This window comes from Dermacentor variabilis, chromosome 2 (assembly GCF_050947875.1).
Source record: "Dermacentor variabilis isolate Ectoservices chromosome 2, ASM5094787v1, whole genome shotgun sequence".
Classification (NCBI taxonomy): Eukaryota; Metazoa; Arthropoda; class Arachnida; order Ixodida; family Ixodidae; genus Dermacentor; species Dermacentor variabilis.
The window spans coordinates 139,703,928-139,717,551 of record NC_134569.1 but is presented as its reverse complement, the minus strand read 5'-3'; positions in this window follow the sequence as shown (position 1 = coordinate 139,717,551).

Here is a 13,624-nt window from a genome sequence, read left to right as displayed (position 1 = left end):
TTCTTTCCATACCTCTTTGCGTCGTCCTCAATTTAAGTAGAACCCTTTTCGTAAGCCTCCAGGTTTCTGCCCTGTACGTGAGTACTGGAAAGACGCAGCTGTTATATACTTTTCTCTTGAGGGATAATGGCAACGTGCTGTTCATGATCTGAGAATGCGTGCCAAACGCACCCCAGCCCATTCTTCTGATTATTTCAGTCTCATCAGCCGGATCCGCGCTCACTACCTGCCCTAAGTAGATGTATTCTCTTACCACTTCCAGCTCCTCACTACCTATTGCAAACTGCTGTTCTCTTCCGAGGCTGTTAAACATTACTTTAGCTTTCTGCAGGTAAATTTTTAGACTCACCCTTCTGCTTTGGCTCTCCAGGTCAGTGAGCATGCATTGCAATTGGTCTCCTGAGACGGAATGAAACGCTTTCTCGTAATCAATGAAATCTATATGTAAGGGTTAGTTATATTCCGCGCATTTCTCTATCACCTGAAAGGCAGTGTGAATATGGTCTATTGTTTAGTAGCCTTTACGAAATGCTGCCTGGTCCTTTCGTGGATAGAAATCTAAGGTGTTCTTGATTCTATTTGTGATTATCTGAGTAAATCCTTTGTAGGCACCGAACAGTAAGCTGATCGGTCTATAATTTTTCAAGTCTTTGGCATCCCCTTTCTTATTTATTAGGACTATGTTAGCGTTCTTCCGAGATTCCGGCACGCTCGAGGTCATGAGGCATTGCGTATACAGGGTGGCCAGTTTTTTTGGGACAATCTTCCCACCATCCTTCAACAAGTCTGCTGTTACCTGATCCTCCCCAGCTGGCTTTCGCCTCTGCATATCTCCCAAGGCTTTCTTTACTTCTTCCGGCGTTACTTGTGGGATTTCGAATTGCTCTAGACTATTTTCTCTTCCATTATCGTCGTGGGTGCCACTGGTACTGCATAAATCTCTATAGAACTCGTCAACCACTTGAACTATCTGATCCATATTAGTAATGATATTGCCGGCTTTGTCTCTTAACGCATACATCTGATTCTTGCCAATTCCTAGTTTCTTCACTGCTTTTAGGCTTCCTCCGTTCTTGAGAGCATGTTCAATTCTATCCATATTATACTTCCTTCCTTATGTCAGCTGTCTCACGCTTGTTGATTAACTTCGAAAGTTCTACCAGTTCTGTTCTAGCTGTAGGATTAGAGGCTTTCATACATTGGCGTTTCTTGATCAGATCTTTCGTCTCCTGCGATAGTTTACTGGTATCCTGCCTAAGGGAGTTACCACCAACTTCCATTGCACACTCCTTATTGATGCCTACAAGATTGTCGTTCATTGCTTCAACACTAAGGTCCTCTTCCTGAGTTAAAGCCGAATACCTGTTCCGTAGCTTGATCTGGAATTACTCCATTTTCCCTCTTACGCTGACTCATTGATCGGCTAAACAAGAACTTGTACATTTTCCCTCCCCACTTCATCTCTAAACGATGTGATCACGAGCTGAAAGTCCTTGAAATGCGCTGTCGTACTGATGTCTACCGTAATTCATTTTTCCCACATGTTTCCGCACACTGGAATAGGCTTCCCAGGAGCATTGGTGAATGTAAAACGTGTTCAGAGTTTCTGTCTTTATTGTCACGCAGTCTGTCGTAGTATATTATCCCGTTTTCTTTATATCATTTGGCTGGCATTGCACTTCATGCGATAGTGTACCCTTTCCATTTCTGTCTTGCAAATTTGCACCGCATTTCACAAGACCGTTTTGCCGTCGAGATGACTCATCTATGTTACGTTTTTTGTTACTTTTACCACCTGTACTCTGCTGTATCAAGTTTTTGTCACATGTTCACTTTTCTTCAATTTGTCCCCCCCCTGCAATAATGCCCTTGTGGCGCTGCAGGTACTTGTATAAATAAAAAAAAATTGTTATGTGACAGTTTCTTCCGTTCCCTGCTCAAGTCTAGGCTAATTCGGATTCTTACCATCTTATGGTCACTGCAGCGCACCCTGCCGAGCACGTGCACTTCTTGTATGATGCCAGGGTTAGCGAAGAGTATAAAGTCTATTTCATTTCTAGTCTCGCCATTCGGGCTTCTCCACGTCCACTTTCGGCTATCCCGCTTGCGGAAGAAGGTATTCATTATCCGCATACTATTCTGTTCTGCAAACTCTACTAACAACTCTGCCCTGCTGTTCCTATAGCCTACGCCATATTCCGCGACTGACTTGTCTCCAGCCTCCAGCAGTCATTTTACTATAAAGACATGGAGATTGAATTATTAAAGCGCTTTATTAATCAAGCATGGAAAGGTGCGTTGCGCAGCACACCCTTTCTTGCATGATGCAATGATGCTACAGGGAAGACAAGGCACAGTAGAACATTGTAAATAAAGTAAGGCTATACGAATGCTTCGCTGGCTAATGGGAACTGCTTTGAGTTCCCTACGCTAAACTTGCATCATATGTTATCTGTTGGCATAAATGCTTTGAACTATATCAGAAATATTGGAAAATGAAAGAGCATTACAGATGAGCACACAAGTAAGGCTACAATGAAGCTTAAGAGCTGTTTTAAATTGACAGTAGTAGGCTGGGCGTGCTGTAAGTGTCAATAATTCAAATATTTTAAAGTAGCATGTTGCTATACTAAATAGCAGTGTCCAATGCCCTTGGAGAAACTGCAGCGTTGCTAAACACTCCTCAGAATAGCGAATGTTTAATAGGTAATCAGACAATTTGCCTCCGTAAAGCTCACTATTTGTGAGAAACGCACCCCGTGGTCACACGCCACAAAACACTGTTTGCTGTAAATGACAGCATAAAATTAAGTTAACAAAGTATTCAATGTGGTTGATCTCTATTGAATTGTGTGGGGAACATCAAGGGTAACCTATATTGCTGTGCTACAGCAATGTAGCTTAGGAAAATGCATCCCAACTAAAAAAATGTCATTACATATGATCTGCCAGTGTTCGTGGATCGCATTATTTTTTTCGAGAATACAGGGACATTCATCGCAGCATCGAGTACTTCGATTCTAACATCAACTGAAACTGAGACTTCTGTAGTGAATGACTTCTGAAACCATGAAATTGTTTCAATTAGCTATCATGATGCACACAAGTCACTGTGTGTCAATGCGATATAGATCCTGCTGGGTAAACCAGTGCTGCTTTTAGAGCATATCGCTTTCAAATACAGGAAACCATTATTTTTTATTATGGCGAAAGAAATCTTGCGTAAAGAATGGAAGGCACAAAGAATGGGTAAGCGAATAGAAATAAAAATTATAACATCCAGATCCAGTCGCCTGTTTCTTGTTCTCCATATTGCGCTGCACCAGTTTTATAAGGAAGTGTATAATTTTTTCAATAAAATCCAAGGAGTGCTTCCTAAAGAATTCTGTCTTCTAATTTTCGAATACACTTGGAAACTAATAGGCATCTCTCAACAAGCGCTGTAGTTTCTCACACACAGTCGCCTCTGTATATATCCCTTTGGGGGATATTTATTGTCTGCTTGCAATGTCAGAGTCAAGTATATAAAGGAAAAAGAAGACCCACGCTTTAACGTATGAAGAGAGGTGTAGAAACATACGAATAAAAATTATTGAACATACATAAGCACATTAGGAAAATGCGCTATAGAGAAAAATTATCCCTAAGCTAGCGCTAAGCCAGGAACACGAGAACGCGTTAATCATTCAGGCAATGACTTAAGGTGCAATCGAAGTGAGGGCGCAAACGAATTCGCAGATGGTGAACAAACTTCACTCGAGCGGAAATTTCAGAGCCCTTCAATTAATAAGCAAAAAGGTATTTTAGTGTCTCACAGTGGGATGAAAATGGTATGATGTGTTTACCATGGTTTGTCCTACTGGAGTGGCACCCTGGACGCAACAAGTAGTCAGCTTTTGTAAAATTGGTGAGGTCATGGTAAAGGAAGTTCAAAGAGGCCAACTTCCTCCAGCATGCAAGTGTCGATTGGTCTGCTTATATGCAAAATGCGGCCATGCTGTCATGTCTTGAGCACCTGATGTGAATGCATCCCGATGCCCCGTTTATAAGCTTTTCTAGTGCCTATTTAGGTCCTGTTGGTGTGGGTTCCGTACTAAGCTGCCATATCCTAATATTGACCTACCCTGTCTCTTCTAAGCAGGTAATTTTACGTAGAAGGTAGCCAATGCTGTTCTTATAACTTAAAATACGGTTTCAATAAACGCATGTGCATATGCATCATTGACGTGAACGTCCTATTTCAATGACATTGTTAATGTGACTCCAGCCATAACACAGATGTATTCATTAATTTATATATCCAACTTAAAAATCACTTTCTTACAGCTTAGTCACACACATCGTTTAGCTTGTTTTAATTTGCATACTTCATTTGTTGTAAAATATCTAAATACACTTATCTGGTAAACAGCTCTTTTACCAGGACAGTAAATTATACACTCGTTTGTGAAAAGCCATACTGTTACCCCTGGTTCCAAAAATTTGTAAACTATTTTAATATATATCAAACACAGAATAGGACCCTGCACCGATCCATGCGGCACACCAGAAAAAACAATAAGATTGTCCGATTCACCACTCTTTATCGGAATAGTCACAGACCGATTCGATAGATAGGCTTCTATCAATGCAACAAATTTTGGCATTATATCTAACAAATCTCAGTTTTAAGGTTAGTAAGTTGTGTGTAGGATGCGGTCGAGGGCGTTTGAAAAAAGATTGCAGATATTGTGCCAACCTGAAGTCTCGAATCAATTGTTGTGGCAAGGTAGTGTGTTAGAGTTAAGGATTGGGCGAGTTGGTATTGCAATCCAAAACTGCTACAGCGCAACATGGAAAGGAAGAAACAATCCGGGCCGGCTAGAAGAAGGAAGAGAGCACTGACTTCTAACTGATTCAATTGGTAGATTGATAAATAATATAGCCACAAGGAAGCATCAAGCAATGTCGTAACAACACCTCACAGAACGTCACGTAGAGAGAAGACTGCAAATTCGTGAGTCAGAGAACACGCAGTTCTGTTATGCATGGTTAAATTGATCAATGAATCTTACTTCCTGTGAAAATATGCACAAACATGGCGCGCTTGAACACGTGCTGCCATCCCTTGGTATGAGGTCAGCTTCTGTAATCTCCCGTGTAAGTTGTGATGGTTTCTTCTTCAGCGTTTCACAGCGATAAAAAATTGGCTTACATCCATAATCGCGACAATGAGTTCCTGTTGTTATGGTTGGGGTCGGGCATGAAATAAATGTTTGCTGCCCATGCCGTCGTCCAACTTATCCACGCTGAGGACGTTGTTGAAACGATGGACTTGTTCTCCGCGAGAACGAGAAATATGGGTTTATTTACAGTATTTACATGAGAAGGTTACAGTTCACCAGTCTAACATTACTGAAAGAGGAATGCACATGAGGAGCCGCCAACGGCGCCTTAAGTACACTCTGTCCTCCCTAGATCCCTAGGTGAGCGAAAAACAGCCGTTCAACCTGCTACCAATTCGGAGCGTTCAAAGTCATTCTAGCCGACCCGCCTTTGAGGGGGAGGGTTTACACCCTGCTGCACAGTTTTCAGTGACGACACCAAGGTGAGAGGGTTTTCGCAGACACGGGCCTTGCCCCGAACAGGTGCCTCTTCATCCCCGTGATGATTCCGCAGACAATGGCCGCCGCGTTGGTTCATTGACCGACGACTGCTAAGCCCGGTCAGAGGGCTGCCAAAGATCTTCTCCCAGCATTTCCACCACTTCAACCAAGCCGTGACGGCGACGATGAATCCACTAACATTACTTGGTCCGCCGACGGCGCTTAGCCAAAGCGACGCCGAGGGGTGTTGATGCGGCACATCGTAGCCCCTACAAAGCGAGTCGCCGCCGCAGGTGGGGAAGGTTACCAAGGTCGCTTCTGGGAAGCTCGCCAACCCCGCAGTAGCAGTTGGCTGGGAAAATTTTGTATGTTGATACCCTTGCAGGCCGTTCGTAACAGCTGATCCATGGCCTGGAAAATCTCGACTGGCCAGTGCTGATAACCGCTGGGCAGGAAAATAATTGCTGGTAGCAAGGGGGGATGCCTTGGCTTGCAGTGACCAGCTGTAAAATGATGACACCGCTACAAAACATCCAAGAAAGACAGGCAACTGCAAAGTCAACTTCACAACAGGGCTCTGCGCCGGGATGACGTATCTTGAGTCTCACTTTAGACCCGCTAGGCTTCAAAGCAAACATAAGTGCAGAAACAGAAAAAAATGCTGCATTTCGCTACGCCAATTTTTGAAGCAATTTCCTGCTGACAAATTGAGCAATTATGGATGGAGTCCTGCTATACAAAACTAACAATAACCACTCCAAAATTTAGGCGGAATACTTAAACGCAGAATACAAATTAGCCTGCTCAAATCATCCGCATTGCTGTGCAACTTTCCCTTCATATATATAACGGAGAAGTTAGATATCTTCGTCGTAGATTTTTATATCAGATATCAGTTAAATATCATCATCGAAGAAGGAGAAGTCAGATATCAAAAATCATCGAAGATTTTTGCGTACGGCGAAGTGGGTGCAAGAACTCGAAGTCTTCTCGGCGAGACAGTGAAGAGTGCACTGTTGATGGAGACGCGCCTGCTCGGATGGATGAGGCGATGACCATGCATGCCTACCGCAAGGTTGAACAAACTGAGCAAGTCAGCGCCGAGAGCAGCTTGCGAGACATCACTAAGAATGAAAATCCAGCGAGGCATACGGCGCAATCCGAAGTTAAGTGTAAGAGACCGTTGGTAATATACGTAGATGGAGGAGTTGTTTATCGCTTGGTGCGAGCAGGTCTGTTCGTCGCGACGACGATCTGCACAACAGGCCGGTATGACGCTAACCTGGCATGCTGTGTCGGCAAGGAAGCGAGCGCGAGTGATCTTGTGTGAAACGTAGAATAGGTAGCATGTCCTTCGGCCAGTACCACTAGCCACCATCAGTGGGCAGTCGCAGCATTTTTAGACCCGGAGCACGGACGGGTGCACTTGCGAGCAGAGGTGCGCATACGCAGTGCTACCAGCACACAGCTGAAGGCGAGTTTTCGCGTCACGCCATCAGATGTTTGAAACTATTTCGGGTGTACGGGCGCTGGGGACTGACTGCGGTACCAGAACCTCGACGAAGAAGGGCACGAGGCCATCTAGACGTCTTACAAGGGCGTCCAGACGGCCCTCTATGTTCACGAGCGTAGAGGCTGATGCAGTAGACGGATGCGGTCTCCTAACGACGCTGATACTTAAGAGCCCGCGAGTAGTCTGCAACTCGGTCAGCCAGTCCAGCGAGCTAGTCGAATGGCACACCACCTGCAGCCGCGAGTACTGTGACTACGTTCTGTGGGAACTGCGTTTTGTGTGGGAACTACGTTCTGTGTGTTCTGCAGCCTCTCCTGTTGAAAGGTGGAGACTCCGCCAAGAAACTCGCGCATGCGTCGAAGGAGCTGTGAAGTGCGACTGTCACCGAGCTCAGTAGCTGTGAGGAGCTGCAGGAGTCTGCTGTGCTCAGACTCTGACTTGTGGGAAATAATAGCCGCCGTCAACATCTCGAAGCGATGGGTCAGGTCCGGCAAGGTGATACCATCCGTCAAGTCCTGGACGATGTCCGCATGTAGGGAGATCACCAGATGTAAGAACTTAGTGCGTTGAATGGTTATATGTCAGACACGGAAGTACGCCTCGCCCTGCAGGAGCCAGGTGCTGAGGCTGTTCGGACAAAATGCTAGCAGCTTGATGAGTTGGAACGTGGCTACCGCAGCACCACCAGGTTGGGAGACCTCCTAGGCGTCGTCACCGGCAGAAAGAGCAGTAGAGCTGGCAGGATCCGTGCCGGAGGGGTGGAGCAGCATGTTCTTTACCGGGTCGCCGAATGTGTTGGAACTAGTGCGAGGATGACCCAGCTCCGGTAAGGTTGGGCTTTGAACTGTTTTTTTTTTATTTTTATATCGGGAGCTAACTTCCTATTCCTTGACGGGCGCAGCATGCGGAGCGAGTTGTGGCCTACAACCAGGGCCTGAGGCAAGGGGAGCTACATATCCACGTTTGTATTCATACTGACGCTCGAGTTTAGCGAAGCCATTAGCGCAGAAAGAAAGGGACAGAATCAAACCTCATTACTGACTCCTCAGAAAGAGAGAATGCAGTGCAGAAAGTACAGTACAGTATCGTATATATGTACCATTTGCTTACAGTCCCCACCCAAGTGCTTTCGAAATAGATAATTCAGTCCTCATATCTCTGCTGCTTCTATGGGGCTTCCAAAGCCAAGTTGTTTGCACTATACAAGGTATCGTGTGCAAGAAAATACGGATACGCAGTTAATATCAGTGCCAAAAATAACATGTACCGGCAGTGCGTTTCGCAGGCATTCCCAAATCATGAACAGCAGGTTGACGTTATCCCTCTGTGTCTTACCAGTACTCACCTACGGGGCAGAAACCTGGAGGCTTACGAAAAGGGTTCTACTCAAATTGAGGACGACACAACGAGCTATGGAAAGAAGAATGACAGGTGTAACGTTAAGGGATAAGAAAAGAGCAGATTGGGTGAGGGAACAAACGCGAGTTAATCACATCTTAGTTGAAATCAAGAAAAAGAAATGGGCATGGGCAGGACATGTAATGAGGAGGGAAGATAACCGATGGTCATTAAGGGTTACGGACTGGATCCCAAGGGAAGGGAAGCGTAGCAGGGGGCGGCAGAAAGTTAGGTGGGCGGATGAGATTAAGAAGTTTGCAGGGACGGCATGGCCACAATTAGTACTTGACCGGGGTTGTTGGAGAAGTATGGGAGAGGCCTTTGCCCTGCAGTGGGCGTAACCAGGCTGATGATGATGATGATGATGACCGGTTCGTTTCGTTTTTACAGGCTTTGCGCTCATATCTACCAGGCGGGAAACTTTCGTATTTATCAGTTGGTTCCAGATTGAAAATAGGGATGCACATCATTTATTTGCTCAATTATACGAAAGATAGATAGCCCTAGGAAACTCGGTCACCATTTAGATATTGCTTGACGACCCCTCGAAAACTAATCTGACGCATGAGCACAAACGCAAGGACACTTGAACAATACGCCTCTCACCATTATCAAGGAAAGCGTATATAACGTCGAAAAGGACGATACGCCGCTGAGGGTCTTTCAGAAATTATTTTAGGCGCAAAAAATAAGACACGCACAACAGAATAAAAGACACGGACAGATACACACTCGCAAGTGATTTTTATTTTTCCCATTCCTTCACATATACCCGCAGTCATGAGAACAGGAACATACACAGGTGAGGTCACATGAAATGGAAACCAAACCTAATCATATTTTATCAGCCAGGAAGCTAAACTCATTCTCGGGAAGAGACAGTGACAGAACGCTGATGCACTGGTCCCCAAACTTTGGTATACATCGCCTCTGCTAGTTGCCGTGCTAACGTACTCTCAATTTTGCGTAATATGCATGTTTCCCAGCAAAGGCTCACACGTGTACACCTTGCAGTGATACGGCAAATGCGAGTCTGTCCTATTCTTGATTGATAAAGACTGCTCTCGCAGGCGATCATTTATACAACACCCAGTTTGGCAGATATATATGCCACTGTCTAAAGGAATATTATATATGACGCGAGCGGAACATTTTTTCAAGAAACACTTTACGTCGTTCTTTACACACTCGACCATTTTTAGAGAAGATAGGCACGCACACATGCGAGAAAGTTTCCAGGAGCCGAAAATACTACCGCGACATCGCACTTAGAAGGAGCATTTTTTTAACGAATGAACAAATCTGTGTATATGCAGAATGGCAACAGGACGTGTTTTCTGTTTGTTTCCACATTCTCTTGAGGCACTGTTAAGCTCGAGCCGAAATTTCTTCAAAACGGGGTGCTCGAATAACCCGGAGGGTCAGTCTGGCAAGTCACGGATGCCGCGTCTTGGTTGCGTCAAGGATGAGTCGGCTTCGTGAACAAAACGCAACCCATAATCCTATCTACTTGCACCCATAAGTTAGCAATGCCCTGGTCGATGCTACTTGAATTGCAGGTGGTACAAGATACCCAACCGTTCTTCTGAACGGTTGGGTATCTTGCACCACCTTCAAGACCTCGACGCACCATAACCTAACCATAACCATAACCAAAACCTCGACGCACCATAAGCTAAGCTTAATCGCATTTCCAGCGCAGAATATGAAACTAAGTATTAGGGCAATGTACGTTTGCGGCTAAATTCACCGAATTCACAAGTCCGCACACCTCGGTACCTAAGCACAATGCGCGCAAAGACGTGGTCAGAATCCTTCGACCAACCGGGCTAATCAATTGACTCAGTTGCCCTGCTCCTGTGAAACTCCAGCTCTCGTTGCTCCTAAAGTCCGTGCTCACCATCACGACCTAAAATTGAATCCGCCACATAATACAAGGATTTTTATCTCCCCTTCTGTCTGACTTTTGTTTACCCCGCCAGCCTATGCGCACAGACCATATATATTTTGGGGGCCTTCGGGCGGGAGCGGCCCTGACGGCGGCCGCCATCTGGCCCAGACGACAGACAACTGACGACAAAGTGACACATCCCATAAGACCGGCTCTTTTTGCTATACGGCCGCAGGCTGCATATCTTTAACTCTGCCCTCGCATGTCTAGTTGCTCACAACAGGTGGAAGTCGTATGTGCCGGAGAACTACAAATGGCTGTTTCAGAGACATACTTGCAAAGTGGTATTTAAGTTTCTATGCAATGATCTCTCTATGTAACTTTTATAAGTTTCTTATTAGGCCATGCGTCAATTAAATCCCACAATTCAAGCAAAATGGATAATGGGTTGAATGAATACTCCCATACATAGTATTTCTAAAATATTAGGTTGCGCAACGCATATTGGGTGACATATTCCCGACTATAGCCCAATCGTGTATAATACTGCTCTATGTCGGCTAGATTATGGCAACTTACCCGTCGTTGAAATTTTCAAAAACTGCGGTGGTGTTACTATTCTTGCTCAAGAACGGATACTCAATAAACATTACAGGAATATCCACTTCTGACGTTTACGTACAGATCACCCTGGATATAAAGAGTGAGCTCAGGTACGTACAAGGGGGGGGGGGGGTGCAGCGTGTCCGGGGAGGGCCCCCTGTGTGTGTGTGTGTGTGCGTAGTGATTTTTAGAAGAAAGGAAGAGAGAAGTGCAGTGCCGTAACTGTCTCTCAAAGGAGGACACCTCAACAGCACTGCACAGGGTAAGGGGAGTGGGGAGAAAAGGATCAGGAAGAGAAGGAAAGAAAGCGGCAAAAAAAAAAAAGGAAGGACAAGGTTGAAGAAGGAGCGATGCGGGGCTTATAGCCGCGCTCTCAGCTGCGTTTCGCAGCAAAAGTCAAGGAGGGCAGCAAGCACTCTTTTGACGATAGAGGCGTGCGCTGCGGGAAACAGAAGGGCTCCCTCCGTGTCGCAAGGCAGACCCACGCGACGATACGAGGCACAAAGCGCAGTGCGCTCAACATCAAAGGATGGGCAATGCAAGAAGAGGTGCTCGAGAGTCTCTTCTTCGCCGCATTGGAGGGCCCCCTCCTCGCCCACGCCCCCACTCCTCACACACTTCTCTAAACCGCCGCAAAATCCATGTTGAGCCTTCACAGCTATTCGGCGGTAAATATTTCGCTGTCTTTTGCGGTAGGTATTGGCATCTTCTGGGGTGTGAAGGGCCGTTTTCTCATCGATTCGGTGCCCACGCGATCATTCAAGATGCGTTCAATGGTCACGATTTATGCAATAGTCATGCTCATCGCTGTTGTTTCCTTAGTTCAACCTTCCTTGTTCGGACTGATCCAGTCGGTTCGTGATCAACTGGTCTGTAGGCTCGTGGCTCGAGTTGGGGCCGGAGAAAACGCCACTTATATTTAACTTTTCCTTTTGCATCATTATTTCCTCGACTGACAGCTCACCGTGACGCTGGCAGAACCTATGAATCATATACCCCAGTTATGGGTTAGAAAAGGTGGAAAATAAATTAATGCGAGACAGAGCCCATCATAAAAGCTTGCCGTAACCCTTGAACTAATAAGCATTATCATTATCACTGTCACCCGTTATCTTGTCTGGGTTCCCCTAATTGTAGAGCACATTTCGTGCACAATTGGCAACTGGAAACAAGAATCGCAAGAAGTTCAGAAATTAAGCTATGTAGTAAGGGAGAGAGCCAAGGCAACACCCAAACAAGAAGGAAAAGCGAAAATGAAGACATTTAGCCGTTGGTTATGAATGTATTCATGGATCAACATGTTTATATTTAAAAAGGAAGTAGAGAAAACGCCGCCGGAAGTGGAGAACAATTCTGTGTGTTCTGAATGACGCTTCTACAGTTATCAGGCGAGCCGCCTCACGTAGCCAACAGGTGTTTTTCTAACCTTCTGCGGCGGGCGCAGTACGTCTAGAACAGCAGAGCTGTGCTTGCAGTTGTACGGGTCTGGCGGCCACGCATCGTTACGCAACTTCCTAAATAACAGTACGAGTTAGTTTTGGCACTTGGTAGAGCAGTAAACGAGGGATCCAAAAGAACTGTGGTTGCGCAAATATATATTTATCTGTAAATCTTCGAGAGCTGATTCGAAAACGCTACTATTGTTCGATACAACATAAGTATGCAGTGAAGCCCCGCCTACGCCCTTATAACCGCTAGCCACTGTTCTCCCGCGAGGCTGCAAATAATTCGTACTTCAAAATTTTGCCGTCACCCAAATAAGGCGGTAACCACAAAAACAAATTATTACCGCGTAATTTAATACCTTTTCCCTTGCCTATTATAGTGGAATGGTGAAAGCCTAAATCTTCATTGAAATGAAATAAAGGCTTGCTTCGCTACAACTATTTATTTTCAAATTTCACTTCAGTTAGCAGCGAAGTTTCATGAGTAAAACGGGCTCAGAAGTGAAATTAACTGTACCGCAGACTTTTGAAGAGCAAAATGCTCATACTCCATGCACTTTGTCCATGTCTGTTGCACACCTCATTGCTCCCGCCGATGAAAATACTTTTAAGTACAACGCCATTTTGAAAATGCCCAATGATGTATTTTGTTTGCTCCTGTGATTGGCTGAAGGAGTAACACAACCTCTCACGGTGTGTGTGCGTTGGCTGCAAACTGCTGTTCTTTAAGTTGTGATACCCTGATGAGGGCTGACAATATCAATAAATGAATGAATGAATGAAAAAAAATTCTACTATAGAAAACTTCATTTTACACTTTCGCTTGTTTACTTGCTCTTGAAGCGTTGTTCCTGCGATTTTGTCCTCCTCAAGTAATTTGACGTGGTTCCTTGTTTGCCAAGTCAAGGAGCGGTGTATCTCACAGGCGTAGCTGTGAGATACACCTTATTTAATTTCCCTTTCGCGGGGTTACGCCTCTTTATGGGGAATAATAGTGGGCGTTATTCACATTTGTACTAGTAAAGCTACTCCCGCCCTCATTTATCTAGAAAATTTACCTTGGTTTGACCCCCCCCCCCCGAATAAAGATCCTGGGCACGTGCCTGAGTGAGCTGGTGCATTTTAATCAAAGAACTACGGTAACGAATATATGTACTAGTAAAGAGTAAGTTTTTGCATGCATTTTGGC